This window comes from Sipha flava, unplaced genomic scaffold, assembly GCF_003268045.1.
Source record: "Sipha flava isolate LNK unplaced genomic scaffold, YSA_version1 319_pilon_pilon, whole genome shotgun sequence".
NCBI lineage: Eukaryota > Metazoa > Arthropoda > Insecta > Hemiptera > Aphididae > Sipha > Sipha flava.
Window position 1 is genome coordinate 73894 of NW_020273001.1, and position 15028 is coordinate 88921.

Consider the following 15028-nt stretch of genomic DNA (forward strand, 5'->3'; position numbering starts at 1 on the left):
GCATACGTGCACTGTGTAAAATAATATGATACACATTGAATTAAGGTTATAAGTTCTAAATGAGATATATTTACAGACTGCGTATTCCTATCAAATGAACGATAGCTGATAATTTATAGTTTGTATTTTGTTACTTACGTCACCGTACAATGCTGTATAATCAGTAGCATTATGATGTATACATTCTAAAAGAAAATGCAATATGCTTATTATAATGCTCGATGACGTACCAATTAATAAAAAAATATCATCGATTCAATGAGCATAATGTTCTCAGTGTGTCCGGAGAAAAAAAGAAACTTTTGTTTTTGTAACCCTCTGTGTAGGTATTGTCCGTGCAATCGAACACTAGTGAAACATTGTTGCCTATCTTGCACTCCTTAAATGCTCATCAGTTGTTCGTGAAAACTTATAAAATTCCCATACGGTTATGTAAAAATCGATTCTAAATATTTCACAAATATGTTATACAATACGGAATTACAAACGAAAAACAAAACGCAGTAATTACGTATGCCTTTATATTTTCGATGACTAAACAAACCAACAACAATGTAATAATTACGTATACTATAAATTACAAGCTGTATAGATTTTCGCGTCACAATTTGATGGGCAGAATTTCAAGGTACAAGTGATCGGAGAATTCGATATTTCTAGTTACTATATTGCAAATTTATACAATGGGACGGAATTTTACTAACTATTTTTGAATTTATAACGCGATTTTTTTGAGTCTAGTAAAATCGATCAATTGTTGTTCGATGTGCGAGACAACGGAATTCATTGTATTGCATAATATATTATAATACGTCGTACGTAATTTTTGGTACAAGTTGATCATATTATTATTATTGGACTGTTAGAGAGGAAACTGAATGGCGCATTAGTCAGAGATATTATTGTACAGTGAGCGTACTGTTATAATTATTATAATTAAATATTTTATTATTTAATTGCTTTGCTATAATGTTCTAACAAGGCAAAAAAAAAAAAAATAAATATCTTAAACACATACAAAATATGTTTATTTGATCATTAAAAAAAAATTAAATATATATATATATTTGTTTATTAAGATTTGTGTTTTCATATTTTGGAGACCAGTTTTAGTATTATATTTTAAAATTAGGTTGGACTAGCCCTATTCAGATATATCACCACTATTTCTCCTGCTGTGTTTGTGGGTTTTAATTTTTAACGAGTCTGAATAATCTAAATTTGCTAAATATGTTTAACCTAAAGATAATATGAATACTTTCGAAATGCATAACATATTAAAATTAGATATTATATATTCATATTTCATTGTATCAGGTCGAATGAAGAAATAATTAAACTTAAATGCTACAATTATTTCCCGTTTTTATGTGTAACGAATGATGATATCTTATTCGTCAGAATTCTATTAATATATCTATTATTAAAATTTAATTTTTATTAAATATATTAGTTGTTTATTTTTTAATATTTATAAGCTTTTAATTGTAATTTATTCGATGGTAATCAAATGTTGGTATTCAAATGTATTTGTTTTGCACACAAATTAATTTTAAAATATTATGATACATTTTTTTTACAAATATATTTTATTACCAACATTTGATCACCGAATAAATTACAATTAAGAGCATATAAGTGAAAAAAAATTAACCATTACTAAATTTAATAATAATTAAATTATAATAACAGATATATTAATATAATTCTGATGAAAAAGATATCATCCATTCGTTACAAATAAAAACGAGAAATTATTGTATCATTGAAATTGAATTTTTTCCCCGTCCGACTTGATGTATTAATCATATACGTTTTTTTCAAAAAATAAACAATAAAAAAAACATAAACATTTTAATAAGAACATAATTATTTTAAGTAGTTATTCCAAATATGTGGTTAAGCTTGAATAATAAATTTAATAAAAAAAAATTTCTAATTTCAAACAACATAAATTGTTTACACTATTTATAATTTTATCATTAAAATAACAAGATTGGTTACAATTATTGCAACCAATTTATATTAAAATTATTATGAAATTTGATTAGAACTATAGAACACATTTTGATTGAATTAATTTAATTATAGTAGTTATTTCAATTATTTTACCACATAGTTTAGTTAATTTAGCTTATTGTGATAAATAGTTATAAAATATAGCAAACATTGGATCTACCTACTCTGTGTGTATAAAATATGTATTTATATAATCAGAATAATTAATTGACTTATTTTCAACTATAAAATATTATTATTTTAACCCGTTGACTATAAAACTGCAGAAACGATATATAATGTATAATTTAAAATAATTATGCGTGAATCATAGAATAAATTACAACATTTTTCAGTAGTTATATAAAAACAATAGTTCGTTAAAAATATGTAGTGTTAAGTGTATAGTTTTTTTTTTTTTATTTGAAAAATAAAAGTATTTAAATCACATTTTTCATCACATAACGTTTATAGCTACTATTAACTATGATTAACCTATAATAATTTTCTGTATACCTACTCGTATATACCAATGCGTGTTACGGAAAAGTATTAAAATTATATTCCTACGAATACATAATATTGACATAAAATTTTTTATGCTAATCAGGATTTCCGAGGTGATTTGAAATAGATACAACCATATTGGATAACTTATTACGAATGTGGTACTTGCATCGAAATTGTCGATCATTAAAGTATAATATATTTAATAATTTTCTCAAAGAATAATTTCGAACTGAAATCAAAATGTTTCGAGGTCGGGTTCTTTTGATTTTCGACGACAGCGTATTCGACACGTTTATGATATTATTGCATTATATTATTCCGTTTTGATTCGTGAAAAATAAAACAACGAATCGCGCAGTACGATTGTAAGAATAAAACATATTTATAATATTTATAGCAGATTTTTGCGAATTGAAGCGTTCCGAGTTGGAATCGATTTGAGTGCGTTTGGTAATTCGTTTTACAATTAAAAGAAAAAAAAAAACACCGAAGAAAAACCGCTTGCAAACAAACCGAACAACGCGCGTATAATCCTGGGATCGTGAAGCATTAATGGCTTTGCGAACCATTGAACTCCGGTCGCGGTATAATTACTTCTTATTATTATTACTTTCCGCCGCCGCAACCGATGTTACTGCAAGTTAGGTATATACCGCGTATCTGCTGAATATTACGTGTCTAGTTCATTGGCGTAGAAAACCGGACAGGTGAACACACACACACACACACGCACACCAGCGAGCGAACGACGACGACGAAGAGTGGTAAGGTGAGTGGCGCGCGAGCTCTCTCCGTTACCGACAGTCAGTATCACCGACATATTCGTGTCTGTCCGTCCGTCCGTTCGTCGTATCGCGACACGAAATCGTCAAATAATTTTTTTTCGTTCTACACGGGTCTCCCGAAAACGGAAGATTCGTGCAAGTGGATTGCGAACAAGTATATTTTCTGAGTTTTATTTCCCCGTACCGTTGCGTCTGCATACGAGGAAATTAAAAATAAAAAAAAAAAAAAATCGCTCCGCGTTTATTTTTCTCTCGCTCGCGAGTGCACCGGCGGAACACGACACACACGGCCCGCGCGTCTGTATTATAGTTTTGTTACGATATATTTAAAGCTCGTTCGAAAAAATATTAAAACGCGCCATAAGTAAACTCGGTGTGCGTTGGCCAGCGCGCGCGTGTGCATGTGACATGGATACATAGTTTGACTTTACCCAGGACGAAAATATCACATATCGACGGACAACGGTCGCGGATCGATAAAGGTAAGGAACGCATCCGTTGCATTCGACCCGTTCGAGGTACGTTAAGTGAACGCGATCCTTAGTCGGTCTTTATTTTCCAAATATTTTCAAAAAACATTGTCCCTCCAGCCTAAATGTTCAATTCTAACGTGCCGGGTACACCGTTGCGGCGGATAGTGTATGTATTCCGATGCGCGTATTCGTTGTTCTTGGAATATGTACTACTACTGTAACCACCCATTTGTAATGGTTGTTTAATGTATTATTATAGTACATACGGTCTTCAGGACGCATTGTGTACGGACGCATTTCACGTTGCCGTATAATACGTATGGGTTTATCAATAGCTCTCGAACCGTAAGCTACTGTTTACACTTGACATATGTGTTGGGCTGTGATATTTATGACTGCAGTGTGCCCGAACACAAAAAAGGGGTTCCGCCAGAGGCGTGTTGCTTCTAAGCTAAGGGGTAATTATGTGAAAAAGAAAAAAGAAACTGTGAAATTATAATAACATGCGTACCCGTATCATATATGAGATCGTATTATGTACGTACGAATTATTGTTTACGGTTGTATTTTGATTTATATAGATAGTGACTACCACGATCCCTAAAATATTTACCCCTAAACTACCCTAAGTAATTTACCATCTATAACCCATTGGAGGTACAAGTCGCGTCGAGTTCAAGGTCGTGCTACGCGCACCTGTTGGTTATAAAGTATGGATAAAAATATCATGAAATTATCTAAATAAATATATTAATACGTATAGAACTTTGTGGGCTCATTTTACTGTTTATTGATTGTGTTCTGTTAAGATTTCTCATAGAGCTACGTATACTGTTCTGGCTCGTTTAAAATAATATCATGTGTAACTTTTTATAATAAATTGAATTATTCTAAATAAATATACTAGGTATACAAGAAAAATGTATTTTATTGCAAAAATAATAAATTTTAACGCGTTGGTTAATATTAACATTTGACATCAATGACCGTTTTTGTATTTTGCGATGAGTCAAAGCACTTGAGTTATTATTAATACACGTTTCGCCAATACATTTGAATATTTAATGGGTATAGGAACCTTAACCGTTTTAATAAAATCCTGTCGTCAACCCACACCACGAGAATAAATTGTTTATTCGGCTGGTTGGTTAGGTGTAGGCGTTTATTATTTTTCAAAGCCATATCCTCAAAAAGGAAAGGAGAGGGAAAAGGAGAATAAATCGACGGAGGAGCGATTCAATTTTGTATTGTTTTTAAATGTACATCGATTACTTTAAAGTATCCGGTATCTATACATTAGAAAAAGAAAAAAAAATTAAGATAGTATATATTAATTACATATATAAATATCAATAAAAATAATTGAAATTAAAAAAAAAAAATTGTAGTTTAAGAGTTCGGTAAAGTAAAATTGAATTTTTAATATGTAACTATACACATTATTTATGAAATTGTTTGCCTAATAAAAGTTTATTTACAAAAATAAAAACAATTTATAGTATTTTACACTCTATATCTTGTATCATAGTATATTTACTGTGAATTTTAAGTGAGGTGATTGTTTCATTTTCCTTTGGCTTTAATGTATTTATATAATGTTTCAATAGTGTACATTTGTACGAGTATATTGCATTTTTTTTTTTTGTATAATATGAGCTAATTTAGAATAATATAATCATTTAATTTTTATCATTTTTTGTCCCCAGATATATTTTTTATGCATATCTCATATACGCATTATAAATAAGTTTATTATACATATAATAATTTATACCTAAGTACAACTTTTTAATTTTTAATATTTTGTTCATTGGTCGTATAAATATTGATAATGGATATTTATTGTTTTTGATCGACAATCTAATATTTTACCGATTAATTTTTAATAGCCATTTCAAAATTATCTAAGAAAAACAAAAATAAAATTACCGTACAAAATGGGTAGAACAAATTTGGCTGAAATAGAAAATTAGGTTTAGTATCTTTTACTTGATGTGAATGTTAAAATTTAATTGATATTTTATGATCGTCATGTATATAGATAAATTATTATCTACACCATGGGTTGGCAACTGGTGGACTGCGGATACTCTAGATACTCTAGACCCGGTCAACTTTTATTTTCATACTCCTAATATTTTAATCTTAATATAAATTAATTATACTAACCAAATAATTATTTTTATTTTTATACTACTATTTTTAAAATATAAAGACTTGAAAAAGATTATTTTCACTGGACCTCATTGATTTATTATTATAATCTTTAGGACTCCAATATTAATTACTTGCCGACCCCTGATCTATACATATAAAAATGAACGTTTGTTTGTATGCCCATTATGAATTCTTGAACTATTTACTTGATTTCGATGAAATTTGGTACGAACATAGATTAGACCTTGGAGAAGAACATAGATTACCTTTTATCGTGAAAAAAAGGAAAGAGAAGCATCAGTGCTCTCGATAACGCCAGAACGAGTAATTGTTATTCTGTTGTTGTTGTTAACTGAAATAACGGAAAGAAACCTCACTGTCACACACCTCAGTGTGCTCCTCGAAAATGGTGAACGTGTGTATCTATTTTAATAAAAATAATGTCATAGGTGACACAGGCAAAAATATTCTCATTTCACTTTGCAACCATATGATCACGAAATGATATTTCACTGACAATCATATCATCAGGAATTACAGCAACTCTTCTGGTTGATGGTTGAATTCAGCACTGAGATTTGTCGTTGAACATAGAAATCACTGAAAGACATGAAATATCACTAAAAATTCCAGAATGGGTGAAGTACTCCGAACATGTATTCTCATTGTATGGGACGAATGTACTACGGCGCACAAAAGAGCATTTGATCGTACACTAGTATAATTAATAGGAAATCAAGAGTTTTTCGGTGGCGCACTAATTTAGTTTGGTGATTTTCGACAAATTCTACCAGATATACCACTTCAACACCCACTAATAAGGTCAATGCATGTCTCAAATCATCAGTTTTATGGCAACATGTACAAAAATTGAACTTGAAGACCAATATGCGTGTACAGCTACAAAACGATGCATCCAATGATTTCAAAACAATGGTTGAACATTGGAAATGAGAAAATGGCAATTGATGAATTAATACAATGCATCACATTGCCAACAATTTTTTGTAAACTTACAGCAACCACGGAGTTATTATCTTTGATAAAGTTTTCCTAAGTATAGCACAAATTTACAGAAATCATTAGTGGCTCAGCGTGCAGGTTGTATTAATCAATTTCAGCATTCATAATGAAATTCCAGAGAATACGATAACGTCCATCAATACTGTAATAAGTTAAGACAAAGTTGTCGACTATCCAAATGTTAAATTTCACATGTTATTAAAAGTTTAAAGAATTATACTAATTTTACAACAATATATAATGTTGTATTAGTTATGTTGAATCGTGATTGGTTAGGTATATTTAGATAATATTATGAGAAAATAATATAAAATAGGATATAATAATAAATAATAATCGTTATAAAATACGCTATTAAATTATAATATTATAGTGCCTACATATTTTGAGGAAAAAAACATTTAATCAATGAAAAACTAATTTTTATGTGGTCATTGTTTTTATTTTTTTCGAAAATTTTTTAATTAATCATTTAATATTAGGTATTCATAATAAAGCGTTTAATACATATATAAACGTGACATTTTATTTATAGATATATACTATTTATATTACATTTTTTTAACGAATATAGATATTAAATCTAATGAGGTTAGGTATATGTAATTTCGAAGTTACGAGTAATATTTATAATAGGCGAGTAATAACTAGATAAAATCATTTTATGTATACAGTTATTTAATTTCGAGTTTTATATGATTAATTATATTTTTTAGTTTAAATCGATTGAGTATGGATTAACTAATTAGTATAATTATAGTATAAACAAGGTTTATTTACTACTATATAATATGTAATTAAGTATATAAATATTTTAATTTAATTCAATTCTATGTAATAGTCTTCAAAGAAAGGAAGTATAAGTAATAAAACTATTTGGGAATTTGAACGGTTCTGTTGTTATTTCTTTTGTTTAAAACGTAATGTAGTGTCTTAAAAATTTAAGATTTTTATGGAATTCCGTAGGGAGACAAAGTAAATTGTTGTTTATACAAGGCGATCTGGAACCAGTTTTTTTCTTTTTAGCGCGTTCGCCCACTATTGCAAGAAGCTCTAACCATTCTCTTCGTCCCCAAGTGTCCGTTGGTCTATCCGGGAGATATATTTAATATTCGTGTTTGTATTTACCACGATGCCGTAATATGTAGGCGTTACCTTCTTTGGTCGGATCACGACCATGAATAATGAAATAAAAAAGATAATATGTTATTTATAATAATAAAATATTATAATATTATACTATACGGACTCAAACGGGTATCGATATATTTTCATAACTCTGAGGTAATCTTATGTAAAAATAACTGTTTTTGAATAATAAAAAAATCTCAAACCGGAAAAATTGTAAACAGTAAATGTGACGAAAACGTTTTTGCAGAATTTATTTTGGTATTGTAATTTTTCGAATTTTGAGGTAATTAGTTTTAATTATTTTATTAATTAATTGTAATTTTCCATGAATAGCCCGATACTTGAAAAATCTCACACATTAATGATGAAAATATACAAAGTTACACGCCATTTGGTGATTTTGAGATTACTGCGGTTACATGGCAGGAAGAGAAATATTTTAGGCATGAAAAGAAGAAAGGACTCAAGAGTACCTAATAATGTTTGGTTGCTCGATGAATAAAAGTAAAAGGAAAATATCTATTCGATTGTAAACAACTTTTTTTTTACTTCAAGTCGATATAAACACGTACCTATAATGTCATACGCTTCCTTAGTGTTTCCATAATGACCTGTGCGTATAGATCGTACAACATATAATTAGCCAACTGCATTAGTCCAAACTTTTGTGTTTTGCTCAGAGTGGGTCAGAAGGTTGTGACTGAACTACAATCAAAAATTTAATGAGATATGGGTGTATGAACGGAGTTGTAATTCAAAGAGCGCTTATTGCTGTCGTATACGTTTTTTTCTTTCTTGCGTAATATGTGGTGTATACGTGTGCAGGTGAAATGAAGCACACATTAGTATAAACTCGAAAAATAAATAAGAAAAAAAATTACACGAAAAAGCACGATGAGATATCCTGTAGGTACGTTAATTATCTTCATAACCAGATGGATATGAACGTGATTCGTGGCCTTGAGCTTGAAATCTAAAGTCAGTTGACAGTAATGCGTTCAGTAGGTTATTTTCATTTTTAGAAATTATTATAAGGTTATTATTATATGATGTGTCCATTACAAAAATAAATTTGTAATGTACGTAAATATTGATAATTAAATATACTCTTTTATAAATTTACTAACGGTGGACAAGTCTATACATAATATGTCTAATCAGTTTTATCTTTAATGGACAAACTTTCAATGATACAAGTCATCACTGATTGTTGTGAAATTCGTTTGCATTGGAGTGGTTATACTTGTTGCTTTTATTTATACTTACAAATACAAATTTGGGTCGCATTAACATTATAATTGTATTGTATCGATTGGTTATTATTTTTATAGCGCAGATGAGGTACGCAAATAAAACCGAAGTAAAATGTATTTGTGTTATAGAAACGTGTTTAATAGTTAAACAATCAAACGCATTATTTTTCTTGATTTCATTGTTGTAGAGTATGGTACACGTACAAAATATTAACACCACAATATAAAAGCACGCAGAGTGTAGATGATATTCGTAAACAATAGCACTTATAAAATTAAAACGAAAGTAGGTTCTATTCTATAAGTTTTTGGCAAATAAATATTATAGCCGACGTGAGTGTATTTATAATGTATATAATCGCGGGGTTTAGTCAATTGACATACCCGATTTCTCTGCTTGGAATAATTTTACTGTTTCGTTTTGGAGAAAAAAATATATATATATACAAATAAAAAAACGATAGTGGGTACTTAGAGGTTTTATATATTTTTTTTCGTACTTTCCATGAATATATTGTGCTGTGTGTAGTTTAAATTATTATTTAAGATCAGTACACGATTATCATTTTTTTCACTTTTACATTGAGATTAGTTAAATCTCTTGGTAAATGCGCGCATTACTATTCCGAACGCTAGACCTATGTCTAGCGTTCGGAATAGTAATAATTAATCATGGTTATTGGTATTTGAAAAAGAGAAAAAAGCATCAGGTATATAATATTATTTGACTAGATATTTGTGGTTGATATCCAGTCGAGATAAATAGATCGACTTACCAAGTATGGTTCTTGCTTTCCAAGGTCTGTTACGTTTTTGCATCGTGCGTTCTATGTATGCGTACGGCACGTATTATATGTACTTGCACATGACTTGAGTTCTAAGTTTAAATGCATTAATAAATGACCTATAAGACCTTTATATAAGAGTGTTATTTGCTGCGCACCTCAAGAGTGAATACATAAATATACACGGATTTCTTTCCGGGTATAGAAAATGAGAGACTCGTGTGTGTTAAAATCCAAATATTTAGTGATTCGTGTCGCAAAATATCCACGATAATAATAATAATTAGAAATGAGGTCATATTGTTGTCTTCTGCATAGAATCGTATCGTTTTGTTTAACGTAGATATATTATTACAATTTAGTGTACCTGCGTATATATAGATTTGAAACGGAATGCTAAGGTAAGAAAATTAATTAATAAATGTAGTCCGTCACTAAGTTTTATTGAAAAACTGCCAGAATAAGAAACAGGCCTGTAAAATAATATACGATTGTTAAAGATATAATACGTACGTGCCTAATGTGCTTGTTTATTATTGTTATGTGAGAAAATTTAAGTCTGTCATATTATGACAAGTTAATAATTCTTCGTGGAAATATTTACAGTCATAAACTAAGTTATAGAATATGCCCTATATAATACTATACAAATGTTTGTAAATGCAAAATGTACGTTGTATTGTAAAACTCTTTCAATTGACTATTTTCTAATTGTTAGATAACCAATAATGGACGTAATAGTATGTAAAATTACTAATTTATCGTTGTGAGAAATATGTATGATTTTACTAGTTTTTCCGGTTATTTAATAAATTAGTATATATATATTATTGGTAACAGAATGTTATTTATTCCAATAATTTTACCAGTTTAAGTTCAAAGACAATGAAATCAAGTGCATTTTTTAAGCTACTAACTATTATTAATTAGTGCATATGGTGATAATATTATATATATATAAGAATTTGATTTCACTAGTTTTAATACTTGAATCGTTCTGATACAATATACGGTGAGAAAATGTAATAATTTACTATACCAATATATACACATCATATTTACGATCAAATTATTTATTAAAAATAAAAATAAAATATTATCATTTAACTAACGGAACACATTAGAAAAAATAATAATATGACTAATTTCCATTCATTGTAACATAAAATTAAAGTTTTGTAGAAGTGTAATCATATTATAATCGTCGATTAAACAGCTTGTTTGAAATTTGTAGTATTGATAGGATTAAATAATAATAATAATAATAATAATGTGGTGTACCGGTTTTTACAAGGGTGAAACACTTATTGTGTCCCTTTTGTCAATCGGAATGTTTAAAATGAGAATTAATTTGTTTATGTGTAGGAAATCAAGATAGTTTTTAGTTACACCTACACTGGATGTCAATTATTACAGTGTTTAGAACGACAGTAAATCAATTATAATAACTGAAAATTAATTCGATTTATTTAAACTAGTACCGAAAATTAATAATAATATATACATTACATTTCCAACGCATATAGTTATACCGAAAAACTTGTTTTGAAAATTAATTTTGAAATAACAGGTTTTAGACTTTAACATTTTCGAAATAACTATAATTCGTAAAATTGCGAGATACTTAAGTGGTTTATTTTGGTTTTTTTTCTACATGCTCTACGCACGTCGTCGTACACAATGAAAATTAGGAAGTACCGAGAAAATGTTAGAAAACGGTAAGTAAAAATAATAAACGATACACGGGAAAGATAGTGTAGACGTTATATTGATATACGAGTACTGTTTAATATTATATACCTATGAATCGTTTATCGATCAATCTCAATTGCAGGATCGTGGACGTCGAATGTATAGTTAATCACGAACCGAAATGTAGAAATTACAGAAGAAGAAAGTAAAACCCTGAGATCGGAAAGGACAGATATGAAAGTGATCGTGGGAGAGCACAAGCGATTTTATTCGTGTGATCCATTATAATACGCTGGACCGGAGGGCTTGCCAGGACGATTTATCTGTACGCGTATTATAGTAAAACTAAATCTTACTTTTCTTTAGTACGATTTCGATATAATTTTAAAAATAATAATAAATAATAAAAATGATTTTGTTGGCAAATAATTTTGGCCGCCCATAATATACGCTTGTTATAAAATTGAACAATGGATTCACCTTAGATTCTTAGTGCATAACTAAATCGAGAGTACTACTAAAACCATAATTTATCAAATTTTCCTTTTTATAATTTTTGATCCAAGAAACAATGCTCGTGGAATTAGATACTTCACAAACTCAATGTTTTAACCTGATTTTTCAACCTGAACATGAAATAATAATACGACCTTAACCCACAAATGTTTTGAACAGAAATTAATTAATTTAATTGTTAATTTCAATGAAACAAAATAGTATATTATTTTTAATAAGAAACTGATGTGTAATAAATTATTCGTGTACTTATCGACCGTTCAAGATAAAAAAGAAAAATAATATTAAATTATAGTTTAAATGAATTCTTTGTTATATTTTTAATTTATGTTTAAAATTAACACTTGCGTTATAGATTTGAAGATAACTAGATATAATAGGTATGAAAATAAAGTCGATTTAAAAATAATTAACTAAAATAATTAAAATAGTGATTCACTATTACGGTACAGAAATATTCTTAGTAATCTGAGATTCTGAGCCAGAACTAAAACCGAACCAATATTTTTATGTTATAAAAAATCAAAATATTGATGTGGAAGGTCCCACCCGGGGAAAAATTGAATAAAAACGAAATTCTTTCGAACAACTTAATTTTAAAATAAAATACTTCAAATTTTTATTCGAAAGCTTTAATTCATCATTGTTCTTAAATTTTATAATTAATACAAGATTTTAAATAGCGTAACTCGATATTTTACTGTTATTTTTCGTCTTTTTAGTATTTCAATTAATAGTAATAGCATTTTTTTTCTGAAAATTTTATTTAAATGTATGTATTAATGTTAATAAGTAGAAAAGTAATAGTTTACTATGTAAATATACTTGAAATAATGTAGTAGTATGGAGCAATGAATTAAATTTTTTATCAATTTATCAATTAAACGTTTAATTCGAGATTTTTATTATTTACACTTAAAATCATCAAAATAACCGTTGGATCACAGATAATATTTTTATTTATTATTATTGAATTATAAAATTGTATACTCTGTAGTCGAATATTCAATATTTATGGATAAAAAAGTTTGCGAAAGAAGTTTTGTTTCAGAATACAAATTTAAAAGTATTTTAAAAAAATTAAATAAAATCAAAAAGTTACTGTAAATTAAATAAAATATCGGCTATTATTCGTAAGCATACTATTATCGATCATTCTCGTTGTTGGATATTATTGTTTTGTAACTGACTTGGTGGTATTTTTTTTATTTATTTATTTTTTATTTTTTCTATAATTTGTATAAATAATGGCACATATAGATTTATCGGGACGAATTTGATAGCAGAGTAAGGAGAGTTCGATTTGGCGAATGACTTTTTTATGGTAAAATACGTAGGTTTCACATTTTGATGGATCGATAGCGATATTATTTTATTATAACCTGACCATGTTTTAGGACATAATAAAATACCCACATGTGCCAATAATTCAAAAAGTGCAATATTGGCATAAGTTGTTGTCGACATTGCTAGGCTCCTAAAATAGAAAATATCTTTATACCGGACTGTAGTGAAAACAACAGTGGACATAGATACACTACAGGTAGCGAACAATTGTTTTACGTACACGTATATGTATATCTACACCTATATATGCACACGGTGTTTTTATTATTACGTACAGGTATTATTCTAAGGATTTTTATCAACTACGCATTTTGTTTAAATAAGCCTATTAAAATAGAACTATGATCTCAAAATATACCGTCAAAGTATAGTTAAAAATGATAAAATGTGTAGCTTCTATGTGAAGTAATTTAAAATGTAATATATTATACTAGTAATGTATTTAAAAGATATAAAACAATTTACATTCGTGTTCAAAGTATTTTTTTTAATATTTTTTATAAATTTCCTTTTTACTTTGTTTATAAATCATAATGTAACGTATAAAATAACACTAAACTACATTGAATTAAAAATCAATTGCGCAAAAGTTTATTATCAAGTACGCATCTACCTTTTCCAAATACGCAAAATTAGCCCAACTGCGCTTTAGAATAAGCCCTGATCACGTATGTTATAGTTGTGACCGGTTGAAATTTCGAAATACGATCAAATTCTATCGACGCTGTACGGTTGTATGGTACACGTATATTATACATTTATTCGGTGTGTACCCCAACAATTATTACGCGCTGCTGAGCTGTTATTCTTAAAAATTCGCTGTAACGTAATACACGTCATGTAGGTATTCTTCTGTTTCAATACAACATCACACTATAGTTTACTGCTGTATATATATATATATATATATACTTGCCCGAGTTATGAATAATTTATACGAATTTCCCATCAAATGAGACCACCCGCTCCGCCTCTCACCCTCCGAAAATTTAAGCATTATCGTGTATGGGATATGACCGTTAAAAACGCGGTTGTCGTCGGCAATGTTTTGAAAATGTTGGCGAACAACAATTATAACATTCACGAAGAACCAAGAATCTGTAGAAATGAGCGATGTATAACTGGTCATTCATTTGTAATTCATTCGTTATTGGACGTATTTACAACATGTATTTCAAACGGTTGGGTCATGAAGGTGTGAGGAAACTAAAAAAAGTAATAATAGAAAAATATAATTAAATTTGGTATGTTATGTATGTGAGAGAGTGTGTATTCAGTCCGTTTGTATAGTATTTGTATAACACTGCGTACGGTTTTGTAAACACAATTTCATCTGTTTCGGAATACTATTTCACGCG

General features: G+C 28.7%; 1 protein-coding gene across 1 annotated transcript in view; it reads left to right on the forward strand.

The window, feature by feature from the left end:
- The first annotated feature begins 3263 nt into the window (after positions 1-3263).
- The window catches only part of LOC112686626, a 75317-nt gene continuing 63552 nt past the window's right edge, over positions 3264-15028 (forward strand). Inside the window, exon 1 of the mRNA XM_025559000.1 lies at positions 3264-3775. The gene's annotated coding sequence lies outside the window, so the exon portion shown is untranslated. The remainder of the gene's footprint in view (positions 3776-15028) is intronic.